We start from the raw sequence: 11,289 nt of genomic DNA on the forward strand, positions 1-11,289 counted from the left end.
CATTCCTTGCCAGCATTGTATGCTGAATAAATAAATAAATAAATCTTTCTAGCCAGGCGGTGGTGGCGCACACCTTTAATCCCAGCAATTGGGAGGGAGAAGCAGGCAGATCTCTGTGAGTTTGAGTCCAGCCTGGTCTAGAAGAGCTAGTTCCAAGACAGGAACCAAAAAAAGCTACGGAGAAACCCTGTCTCGAAAAATTAAAAAAAAAAAAAAAAAAAAACGCAAAGAACATAACCCATTATTGCCGGGCAGTGGTGGCGCACAACTTTAATCCATTATTCGGGAGACAGAAGCAGGTGGATCTCTGTGAGTTTGAGACCAGCCTGGTCTACAAGTTGTTAAAACATTTAAAATACCATATTCTCTAGCCTTTGAAAGATATGATGAATGCCTATCTGAAATATATGCATGCACATCTAGAAAATCTAACATGACTACAAACTTGACTATTATTGATAATTATCCATTAACAACCTATATACATTACATTTTTCAGTGAACTACACAATCACAATACCTTAATCAATATCAGAAATACATATACATATAAGAAAATTGACCTTAAAATCTATAGCAATGCAAATTATTCACATCTATATCATCTTCCCCTTTAAATGTAAAAGAACATTTATATACAATATTTGGGAATATGGACGTAGTTATTTCTCTCCAAACTGCTTTCTGCTGAATAGGGGTGCTGTTATTCGGGTCTTTTATGGGATAATCTGTCTGCTAGGTTCATCTCAGTTGGCAGTTGAGGGAAGCAATTTTTTTTTATTCTTTTTTAATTAGAATTTCCAACTGCTCCCCGTTTCCCATTTCCCTCACCCTCCTCCCACATATTGCCCCCTCCCCCCACTCCCCTCCCCCATCCCCACTCCTCTTCTCCTCCCCCCAGTCCATTCCCCCTCCCTCTCGATACTGAAGAGCAGTCCAAATTCCCTGCCCTACAGGAAGACCAAGGTCCTCCCACTTCCATCCAGGCCCAGGAAGGTGAGCATCCAAACAGGCTAAGCTCCCACAAAGCCAGTTCATGTATTAGGATTGAAACCTAGTGCCATTGTCCTTGGCTTCTCATCAGCCTTAGTTGTCCGCCATGTTCAGAGAGTCCAGTTTCAACCCATGCTTATTCAGTCCCAGTCCAGCTGGCCTTGGAGAGCTCCCAATAGATCAGTTCCACTGTCTCAGAGGGTGGGTGCACGCCTCGTGGTCCTGATTTCCTTGCTCATGTTCTCCCTCCTTCTGCTCCTCATTTGGACCTTAAGAGCTCAGACCGTTCCTCCAAATTGGGTCTCTGTCTCTCTCTCGATCTATCGCCAGATGAAAGTTCCTGTGCCATTCTCCTTGGCCTCTCATCATCTCTCATTGTCCGCCACATTCAGAGAGTCCCGTTTTATCCCATGTTTTTTCAGTAGCAGTCCAGCTGGCCTTGGTGAGCTCCCAATAGATCGGCCCCACTGTCTCAGTGGTTGGGTGCACCCCTCATGGTCCTGACTTCCTTGTTCATGTTCTCTCTCCTTCTGCTCCTCATTATAACCTTGGGAGCTCAGTCCGGTGCTCCAGTGTGGGTCTCTGGCTCTATCTCCATCCATCGCTAGATGAAGGTTCTATGGCGATATGCAAGATATTCATCAGTATGATTATAGGATAGGTTCATTTCAGGTTCCCTATCCTCAGGTGCCCCAATGAACTAACTGGGGACATTGCCCTGGGCATCTGTAGCCATTCCAAGTTCAAGTCTCTTGCCAACCCTTAGGTGGCTCCCTTACCTAAGGTATGAGTTTCCCTGCTCCCCTATCCAAACTTCCTTTATCCCCAATCACCCCGATTCCCCCAGTTCCCCTCATCTTCTCCTTCACACTTTTCTCTCCACATCACCCCTCATCCCCATCCCACCCCACCCCCAAGATTCCAATTTTTTGCCCATCAATCATGTTTATTTCCCATAGCTGGGAGGATATCTATATGTTTTTCCTTGGGTTTACCCTCTTGTTTAGCTTCTTTAGGATCACAAATTATAGACTCAGTGGCCCCTATCCATGGCTAGAAACCAATTATGCGTGAGTACATCCCATGTTCTTCTTTTTGGGTCTGGGTTACCTCACTCAGGATCGTATTTTCTATTTCCATCCATTTGCATGCAAAATTCGAGAAGTCATTGTTTTTTACCGCAGAGTAGTACTCTAATGTGTATATATTCCACACTTTCTTCATCCATTCTTCCATTGAAGGGCATCTAGGTTGCTTCCAGGTTCTGGCTATTACAAATAATGCTGCTATGAACATAGTTGGACATATGCTTTTGTCATATGATAGGGCATCTCTTGGGTATATTCTCAAGAGTGGTATTGCTGGGTCCAGGGGTAGGTTGATCCCAATTTTTCTGAGAAACCGCCACACTGATTTCCAAAGTGGTTGCACAAGTTTGCAGTCCCACCAGCAATGGATGAGGGTACCCCTTTCTCCACAACCTCTCCAGCAAAGGCTATCCTTGGTGTTTTTGATTTTAGCCATTCTGACAGGTGTAAGATGATATCTCAAAGTTGTTTTGATTTGCATTTCTCTGATCGCTAAGGAGGTTGAGCATGACCTTAAGTATCTTTTGGCCATTTTAACTTCTTCTGTTGAGAATTCTCTGTTCAGTTCAGTGCCCCATTTTTTAATTGGGTTAATTATCCTTTTAAAGTCTAGTTTCTTGAGTTCTTTATATATTTTGGAGATCAGACCTTTGTCTGTTGCGGGGTTGGTGAAGATCTTCTCCCAGTCAGTAGGCTGCCTTTTTGTCTTAATGACAGTGTCCTTTGCTTTACAGAAGCTTCTCAGTTTCAGGAGGTCCCATTTATTCAATGTTGCCCTTAATGTCTGTTCTGCTGGGGTTATACATAGGAAGCGATCTCCTGTGCCCATATGTTGTAGGGTACTTCCCATTTTCTCTTCTATCAGGTTCAGTGTGTTCAGATTGATATTGAGGTCTTTGATCCATTTGGACTTGAGTTTTGTGCATGGTGATAGATATGGGTCTATTTTCATTCTTCTACAGGTTGACATCCAATTGTGCCAGCACCATTTGTTGAAGATGCTTTCTTTCTTCCATTGTATACTTTTAGCTCCTTTATCGAAAATCAGTTGTTCATAGGTTTGTGGGTTAAAATCCGGGTCTTCTATACGATTCCATTGGTCGACTGCTCTGTTTTTATGCCAGTACCACACTGTTTTCATTACTGTAGCTCTGTAATAGAGTTTGAAGTCAGGGATGGTAATGCCTCCAGAAGTTCCTTTATTGTATAAGATTGTTTTGGCTATCCTGGGTTTTTTGTTTCTCCATATAAAGTTGATTATTGTCCTCTCAAGATCTGTGAAGAATTTTGATGGGATTTTAATGGGGATTGCATTGAATCTATAAATTGCCCTTGGTAGAATTGCCATTTTTACTATGTTGATTCTCCCAATCCAAGAGCAAGGGAGATCCTTCCATTTTCTGGTATCCTCTTCAGTTTCTTTCTCCAATGCCTTAAAGTTTTTGTCAAATAGATCTTTCACTTCCTTGGTTAGAGTTACCCCAAGATATTTTATGCTGTTTGTGGCTATCGTGAAAGGTGATGATTCTCTTATTTCTCTCTCTGCTTCCATATCCCTTGTGGGGACACATGGCTTCATATCCAATACTGGGTGGCAGAGACAAGCAGACCTGATTCAAGAACAACCTGGTCTACAGAATGAGATCTATGACAGCCAGATATATACAGAGAAACCCTTTGTCAAAAAAATTAAAAAGAAAAAGTAAAAATAGAGTTTAAAATAAAACCACAAATAAAGATGAAAAATACACAGAGAGTCTGAATACTGTATGTTATTTTGTTGTCTTTGAATTGTTGGAATGCTGAGGAAGGAGCAACAGCCGCTAAAAGACTTTTGATTATAAATGCTACAGGATTAATCCAAAATATATGTCGGCAATAACTTCCAGGAATTTTTAAAAGTCATTAGAAGCCCACAGTTGATCTCTCCTAATTTGTAACTTTTGGCATCAAATTTTTATAGGTGTATTTTATGTCCTAAATAGTTAATAGAATCTCTTTGTATATTTTCAGTACTAATTGTAATAACCAAAGATATAAAATTTTCTTCACTTCATCAAACATTTTCTCTAAAGTATCTACATTTGAATCAGCTAATAAAATTCTTTGTAACTTCATAAATAGCTAACTTGAGTATAATTTCAATTGTAATAAATGACAAACTACTAACATGCAGTACTTTATATCCTAATTAGTTGATAATAATATCTTTCAAGGACTAGATATTTTCATTACATTGTTAAGTAAGTTGTATTAGGTACAATATCTTGAACAAGAATATAAATGTATAGACAGTATGTTTGGACAAAAATAATGTCAAATTTGTATCAAATGCAAAGATCCATATCAATGTAAAATATTTGAAATAAGTAGTTGCATTTTAAAAGGAGATTTAACAATACACCCTTTATCTCATAATATATATGTCCCCCTTTATTATTTGTAGAGAAGATTCAATAATCTCCACTTTTATCCTATCATGTCATTGGATGCCTTTTTAGGTGGATATTTCTGCCCCACCAATAACTCCCAAATACACAACAGCCACTTCATAAACAATTGATCCAGAAGATTAATAAAACTTATGAATGTTTGTGCCATACCTTAGGCTCATTAACTCACTCTTAGACTAAATATTGACATCAAAACAATCATTCTACCCTTTAAAGCTTATTTTATTCATTTTTCTCTCATTCAATGATATGTCCTTTAAAATACATATTTCAGCTGGAATTAGAGGTGTAAGGCTGTAATCAATGTACACAGGAGTGTGTGTGGGGCCAATCTCAGTGAGTTTGAGGGGTAGAGGCTATCTTATTCCTCATAATAAGTTCCTGTCATCCATATTTATGTTGACATATCTGTCTCAAAAAGTCCCAGAAGAAAGCCTACTTCAAATTATGGAACCTTTCCTAATAAAATTTGGCTGGACTTAGACTGAATTCAACCATCTTTTTTATCTTTACTCACATAGAGAGAGCTATCTTAACAATGAAAATAAGAAGGAATATACAAATGCCATTCACATTCTGTCCATTGGATCATTTGACAACCATCCAGAGGTGACTTTATCTTTCAAGTGATAAAAGACAGAAAGAAGAGTGGGTCACCTTCACCTTCAGCATTGTAATGGCATCTGTGGGACCCAGAGAGTTGTCTCATGAGTACTGGTCTTCTGGGGTACCCATCTTTGATTCATAGCACACACCTCAGATTTGTCAGAACTCCCTGTAATTGTGGGTCCTGAAGATCCGGTGCATTTTTTTCTGGTCTTAGAGCACCAAATGGCAAATGTTGAAGAAAAAATATGTGGGTGACTCTATGTTTTAAATAGGTTTTCTTCAAGTTTACATATTTTTTTTTTTTGGTTTTTTGAGACAGGGTTTCTCTGTGGCTTTGGGGCCTGTCCTGGAACTAGCTCTGTAGACCAGGCTGGTCTCGAACTCACAGAGATCCACCTGCCTCTGCCTCTGGAGTGCTGGGATTAAAGGCGTGTGCCACCATCGCCCGGCCCCATATTCTTAATTATATTAAAAATACATAAATATTAATAAATAACCCTAACATAGTTTTCATAATGTTTTCTGTCAAAGGCAGCCTAGGACACTTAAGGATCAGAATCATGTTGCTCAATAACAAGTAAAACTTTACTTCAAGTGAGTGAATTAGCTTCAGACATGGCTGATCTCCTTATTTGTGTGTTCAAATGAATATGTTCAGTCCTGAAAGCATAACACACAACCAACAGAAATAGACCCAGCAGATTCTATTCACAAATTTGTCCATACTTATTAGTACATACTTAACAATGAAGGAATTGGAAGAGAAATATTTGGAAAGGGATAGAGAGACAACACAAGACGGGTAAAGAGATGTAATATATTTTAATTAAAATGTGTGAAAATAGATTTTTAATAAAAATGTGGCTTGAGAGATAGCTTAGAAATTAAGAGCAATGGTTGTTTTTGAAGATGGCAGAGGTTAGGTTGCTAGACCTCCTGTAACTCAGGTTCAAGGGATCTGATTCCCTCTTCTGGCCTCTGCAGGTCTTGACACAGTCACATTTGGGCAAACATCCATACGTATAAAATGAAGCTTAAAGAACGAAATCCTTTAGAGTAAATTTCACAGCCTTGAAACAGATAGTAGTCAGGGCTAGTTAACATGAACTATTCTTGGTTCTTCTTACAAGTATGTCTGGTCTTCCTTTGAACCACCATTTTCAGTGTCAAAAAATGCCTTATTCTGAAGTTGGAAGAACTCAAAATAGCTGTTCATTTAAGATAATCTTTTATAATGTGGACAGGACTTGCCCATATTTTTGTATTTGTGTTCTATTTCCTATGTATGTTGATATATCTTTTAAATGTATCTTTTATATCTTGCCTGATCAGAACAATAGATTTGCTCTATAAATCTCCATCTGCCTACTTGTTTAGACATGTCTTCTCCCGTCTCCCTCTCCTTTTTGTTGTTTTGTTTTTCAAGACTAGGCTTCTCTGTAGTTTTGAAGCCTGACCTGCAACTACCTCTTGTAGATGAGTCTGGCCTTGAACTCACAGAGGTCTGTCTGCCTCTCACTCCATAGAGTTCAGATTAAAGATGTGTGCTACCACCACCTGACTTCTGTCCCTTTTTATGTTGTTCACAGTATAACCTTGGTCCTGAACTCAAAAGAAACTTCAAGATGACAGCTAATGTGGAATGCAAAATGTGTTCCAGGCTGGCTCCTCTTTTTAGCATTAACCAATAGTAAATTCAGCCTGTTGCTACAGCAATTTATGTTAATTAAATGTTTAAGTTTGTGGAATGATTTATTCCTGGGAAGGCATATTAATTCTAGAACATCAGTCTTGTAGAAAAATGTTTCTGAGACAAAAATTCTTTTGTTGCCTCAGGTAGCCTTGATCCCATGCCATTGCTCTCCAGGGAATTGACCTGGCTCTCCTGGTGATTAAACTAACTAAATATTTAGATTACAGATCTCAGTTGCCACCGAGTTGTGAAATTTCGAATTTTGTCATGGAGTCAATTGTTCATTTCAGTAACAGAAAAAGGACTTATGTGGAGCATGGTTTTGGCCTTCAGACCTTAATAGTATAGACAAGCTATGTATACTATAGGGGAATCACTAAAGGCAAACAGCTTTGAAGTCTCCATTATGAAATAAGATATGATTGTACATGGATAAGTGATTTTGTAATGTCCCAACATGTATTGATCCATGTCAGGTAATGAAGGCAGGCCCGATTTGGGTGTCCCATGTTTGAAGGTTAATTGAGCCAATGAATATTAAAATTCCAAAACGGAGCTCTCATATACAGACATCAATCTTGTTTGTCATGTTTGTATCCATTGGCTCTACCTGTGTTTGTCAGATGACAGGTCCCAGCAGCTAACATTACATTTAAGGACAGGGTGGAATAATATCTTATTAATGCCATTTCCTCTGCCAGAGAATGGTTTTGTGTTTTTCAAAGTCTACCTATATGTTTTTTTTTCAGCTACATGGTTTTTAAAACAAACTATGAGTTTCAATTTTTAACTAAGAATTTCTTTAAGTGCATCTTTGCTCTAATCTCTTATTTCTTCCTATTCCCCATTGTTTCCAGGTTATTAAGGATTTCTTTCTATTTTTTATCGAGTCTGGTTTACTTATGTTTTGAACAATATCTCCTGTAACTTAGGCTGGTGACACACTATGCCATTGAGAATTCCATTGCACACCTAATCCCGCTTCTGCTTCCAAGTGCTGAAAAGTCATGCAACTGCTTCATGTCTGGGCCTTAACTGGTCAGTGAGAAAAAAAATGGACTGGTAAATGGAGGCCCTCCTTCTTCTCTGGATTATAATGCAAACTTCCAAATGAAGATGGATTGTGTACAAATTGAGTTCAAGGACCAACTTTAAAGAATGCCTAGTCCCAGCAGAGAAAGGGCTGGACAAGAAGAACCATGAAAACTTACTCAAGTAGTGCCCTTTAGAAATAAGTAGAAACGTAATACGTTCTACATGATTGTTGAAATGTGATCCTAATTAGTAGTATTAATAAAATCCCAGAGTCAGATATTGGGTAAAGATGACAGAACAGAGAAGCAACACATTAGCCACATTCACTCTTGCCTCTCCAAATCCCCATGGATATGGGGAATAGAACCGAGATCATCCTTTTGGCAGTGAGTGATTTTATCCTCTCAGCGATCTCCCCAGCTCAAGGCTGAGGGCGTTAAAACCAATTAGAGCTTGACAAATGAGACAGATTTTGCTGGGCACATTGTTCCCCACCAATAATCCCAATACATTGAATATGGGGACAGGAGGATTTTACCTTTCAGGTCCAGTTAGTATACATAGCAAAACCCTGTCTCAAAAAAAAAATTAAACAAACATCATTCGTGCTGATTTTGGTGGTTCATACTTTAGATTTCATTCAGTACATAGCAAGTTGATGCAGGAGTATCACCAATAGATTTAAACCAGGCTAAGGTGTCTTGCGAGACCCTGGTCAACAAAACTTCCCCTCCCCAAACCTTTCAAACTCCTTTTCTTTTTAATGTTTCTTAAACTTAACAAAGGTCTACCCATTTGTTTGGGAATGTTGAAATCAATACCTAAAATAAAAACAGAGAACTGATTAACACTTATTGTAGATTCCACTTCATAATTCTCAAGGGAAGAAATACTATCTAAGCACTTTTCACTCTTTTAAATAAGTGAGCCTGTTAAAATAATCTTAAAATGTTTGTGTTAAATATACAATGATTTACTAGCTAGGGACTTGAGAAATTATGAGTAGAATCTATCTCAGAAAAAAAATTCAGATTGTTAATTCAACACATCCAATACAAAATATCAGTGGGTTTTACCTTGCTGTGGTTTAAGCTTTAATAGTGGTATATTCCTTTCAAGCATCCATTTACTTAATTTTAAGTTTTAATAGACTTGAATAAATGGCAGCAATATAAAATGTAAATATAAATAGAATGAACAAGAACCTTCAACTTGACCAAAACAAATGATTAAATCTTGCCATAGATCTAATGGCTCGTACTGTTTGATAAATTTTTCATCAGTAATGACACTCAATATTACACTTCATTTTTCCCATACTCTTTTGACTGTTACTGCATGAAAGGTTATTTTCCTCATATGCATATAATGTGATACTGAAGTATTTGGTAAAAGTGCTTCTGGTGTGTAATTATGGCATAAATAAAAAAGCTGGGAACGAGAAGTTTAAAAATTATATTGACTAAAATTCACAGTATATTAGTCAGTGTTCTCTAGAGTAACAGAACTTAAGAACTAAATCTCTCTCTCTCCATCTATATATCGGTCTGTTGTCTCTCTGTCTAATTGTGTGTGCATATGGCAATTTACTGGAATAACTTAAAGGCTGCACTTCAACAATTGCTGTCAGTGACTGGAAAGTGCAAGATCTAGTAGTTATTCAGTCCCACAAGACTGGGTGTCTCAGTTGTTTAGTGTATATGGTGGAATACCAAAGAAGTAGACTTCAATAATGAGTACATGTACTGACAAGGTAAGGGAAAGCAGAGAGAGAAATAACAGCCCACATCCCTTCCAGCAAAAGGTGTGACCCAGACTTAATTTTCATGGTATCCACAATTTTTCTTCTCATGTGGAAATAAGAGCAAAACCCCTTCCCCAACGTAGCACATCTCCTGGCTTCCATTGAGAGGTCAGCACATCTTTGAAATAAATCAGTTGATTTAGTTCAGCAGACTTTTCCATTGTCCAGTGTTTTTCTGCTGCTGTCATTCCTTTCTCTTTAGCGTTAAGAAAATTCAAGGTTAATAAAGCATTATGTAATCTATTACTGGGGATACTTTCGGTCCCTTTCTGTTTATTCAGCATATCCTTTATAGTACGATTTGAACTTTCTATAACTGCCTGACCTGTAGGATTATTTGGTACACCTGTAATGTGTTTTATATTATAATAATCAAAAAGGTGTTTCATTTTCTTAGATACATATGCTGGACCATTATCTGTATTTATTTGTATAGCTATACCCATGATGGCCATAACTTCCAATAAATGTGTGATTACTGAATCAGCCTTTTCTGAACTCAGGGCAGTAACCCATTGAAAACCTGAATATGTTTCTATGTTGTGGTCTACATATTTTAATTTACCAAATTCCATAAAGTGGAACACATCCATCTGCCAGATTTCATTTCTCTTAGTACCCTTTGGGTTACTCCCTGTAGGCAACAGTGTTTGATTATAGAAAGAACAAGTAGGAAATCTCTTTATAATGTCCTTAGCTTGTTGCCATGTAATGGAAAATTCTGTCTTTAGGCCTTTACTATTGACATGATGTTTTTTATGAAATTCTGAGGCCTGCAACACGCTTCCAATTAATAATTGATCAATCTCAGCGTTACCTTGTGCTAGAGGACCAGGCAGACCTGTATGGGACTGGATGTGTGTTATGTACATCGGACAAAGCCTGTTCCTGATTATGTCTTGTACCTTGATAAACAATGAAGTCAACTCTGTGTCATCTGGTATAAATTCAGTGGTTTCAATATGCAAGATAACTCTTTCTGCATATTGTGAATCTGTAACTATATTAAGAGGTTCTTTAAAATCCCTTAGCACCATAAGAATGGCATATAATTCTGCCTTCTGGACAGAATTATAAGGGCTTTGTTCCACCTTACTCAATTCATCTGACTTGTAACCTGCTTTCCCTGATTTATTTGCATCAGTATAGAACGTATGGGCTCCAGTTATTGGAGCATCACATACAATTCTAGGAAGAATCCAAAAAGTTCTCTTTATGAGGTTAAGTCCTATCACTTTTGGGATAGTTGCTATTAATTTTGCCAAAAAATTAGCACAAGCTCTTTGGCATGGTTCATTGTCTTCCCATAACTTTTTTATTTCTTCAGTAGTAAAAGGCACTATAATTTCTGCTGAGTCTATACCTGCTAGTTGACGAAGTCTCAGCTTACCTTTTATAATTAATTCAGAGACTTTTTCCACATAAGTTTTTATTTTTTAACTTGGTTTATTAGGTATAAATATCCACTCTAAAATAATATCTTCCCTCTGCATTAGAATCCCTGTAGGAGAAATTCTGGAAGGCAATATGACTAGGATGCTGCTAAGATTTGGGTTCACCCTATCCAATGTGCCTCCTGTAATTTTTCCTCAATCATTGTCAGTTCCTTTTCTG

This window comes from Chionomys nivalis, chromosome 26 (assembly GCF_950005125.1).
Source record: "Chionomys nivalis chromosome 26, mChiNiv1.1, whole genome shotgun sequence".
Classification (NCBI taxonomy): domain Eukaryota; kingdom Metazoa; phylum Chordata; class Mammalia; order Rodentia; family Cricetidae; genus Chionomys; species Chionomys nivalis.